The 2024-nt window shown below is 49.3% G+C and overlaps 1 pseudogene; it reads right to left on the bottom strand.

Moving 5' to 3' along the window:
• Nucleotides 1-822: 822 nt before the first annotated feature.
• On the bottom strand, nucleotides 823-1583 carry LOC111168253 (ADP-ribosylation factor-related protein 1 pseudogene; annotated as a pseudogene).
• Nucleotides 1584-2024: the final 441 nt, after the last annotated feature.

The raw sequence follows: 2024 nt of genomic DNA, 5'->3' as shown, positions 1-2024 counted from the left end.
GCTTCCACTGTGCCAGCCATCCACCTTCATAAATGGGGACCTTCAACATAAATTCATCCTGGCTCTGTCATGGCAAACTGTTGGGAGTTGTGACTGTTTATGGCTCCCTACCTTCAGGCCCTGCAATAAGGGGCTGCTTCACTGAACTTCAGAGTTATCCAGATACGAGGTAGATATATGATTCTATGTCTGTGTATGCTCCCAAACTCCAGAGGACACAGGTTAAGCTACTGAGAATTCTCTCACTGCACCCCAGCTTGGTGCAGTGAGCTTGGGAGGGTCTATGAGTTTCTGACGCTTAGCAAATATGGGAGTGAGATGAGCATCTCTGGATTCTTCTCTTGGGCATCCCAGCTCTTGAGGAGAAGAGGGATGTAGAAAGAAGAAAGGAAGATGGGAAAAGCCACAGCCCTTTTCTTCAACCTAGTAATGACTATCTGAAAAGACAACAATTTTTACTTCCAAGAAACCCTTTCCAAACTTCTGGTCTTCTCTGGATGTGGGTGATGGTCTGATGATGGCAGGATTGTTTGACATACCTTCAAAAAAGTCCCTCAGAGTTGTGTATATTGGCCCTTCTTTAGGCTGAGTGGGTTCCTATAATTTGTGACGTATAAGGTTGGTAATTTAGACAAAATTCTAAAAGATAAAAAAAAATTCAATTTATCTCTGGGGTACGGTGGATAATTTAGCTCTTTGTTCTTTGGCTTTCTCATTTGCAAAAGGGATAAGATAATAGTACCTACATAGAGAGTTGTTGTGAAGCTTAAATAAGGTAATCCATGTAAAAGCTATAGCTGTTTAACACACTTTTTTTTTTTTTTAAACAAACCAAACGGAAAAGCCAAAAGGCAAAGCAACCTCAAGCCCCAGGATGGGTGGCGCGGGGCGGGTAGGAGCTCCTGCGGCTCCAGGGATGAGCGGTGGGCGCCAGAGGGCGCGGCTGCGCTTGCGTGACGTCCTGCCGCCCGGCGGCCGGCGCACGTTCCGCACAACGCACTTCACCGACGCTCTCGCGCAGCCCCTTTCCTGTGAGGGCCGAGCAGGCCTGGGTCAGGCTGTCACGCCCTCCCGATATTGGAGGTGCAGTCCCTGAACGCAGTTTGGATGTCGCGGATCCCGAGGCAAGTCTCAACGTCCTGCTTGCTGGCCAGCACCAGGATGGGGACGCCGCCCAGCGCCTCGCTCGTGACCATCTTCTCCAACGCTTGTACTCGGACAGTCTCTCCTCCGTGGAGCCCATGACATAGAGGACGCCGTGGCCCTCTGCTTGGTCCTTGTACCACAAAGACTGCAGCTCTTCCTGCCCCCCCCCCCCCCCGCTAAGCCGCACAGCAGGAGGCGAGCCTTTCCAACGTCCACAGTGCCGGTGTTTAGACCCACGGTGGTGGTGATTTTGGACAGACTCCTCCCCTTGGAGTTCTTATGAAACCGGGTTTTTGACCGCTCCAGGACAGTAGTCCTCACGGCATTGTCCAGACCCAGGATCAGGATGCAGTACTGGTCCTTCAGAAGCATGTCCTTGTACAGGTCTGACATCCTGCACCCACCCCGGGCCACTGGAGCCACCGCGTGCCTGACGCACAGACCGTGCGCCTGACGGCACGTGGGCCGTCCCAAGCACAGTTCTGAGTACACGGTAAGAATTCAATCAGTGTGAGCCACCATCGTATAACCTGGTATCTTTATTTCACTATAAATAAATGTTGATGGAGTGTATATTTATTCATTTACTTAACATATATTTACCACTTAACTGCCATAGGAACTTTGGGGAGAGGTAATGAACAAATCAGCCGTCGTGAAGCTTATGTTATAGCGGGGGGAGGGAAATAATAAACAATCGAATAAGATTTATAATGTGTCAGAGAAAGATTAGTGCTATGAAGGAAAATAAACGGGGAGCGGATCAGGAGTGCGAAGAAGTGCTGCTATTTTAAGTGATGTAAGGACTCACGGATGAGGTGGCATTTGAACAGAGATCTGAGGTAAAGAATGTTATTCAGCATGTTAGCAGAAAATGT

Source organism: Delphinapterus leucas, chromosome 12 (genome assembly GCF_059928025.1).
Source record: "Delphinapterus leucas isolate spDelLeu-1000000601 "Yukka" chromosome 12, BTC_Dleu_Yukka2, whole genome shotgun sequence".
NCBI lineage: Eukaryota > Metazoa > Chordata > Mammalia > Artiodactyla > Monodontidae > Delphinapterus > Delphinapterus leucas.
Note: the sequence above shows the minus strand (reverse complement) of the source record. Positions and strands in the feature narration are given on the sequence as shown.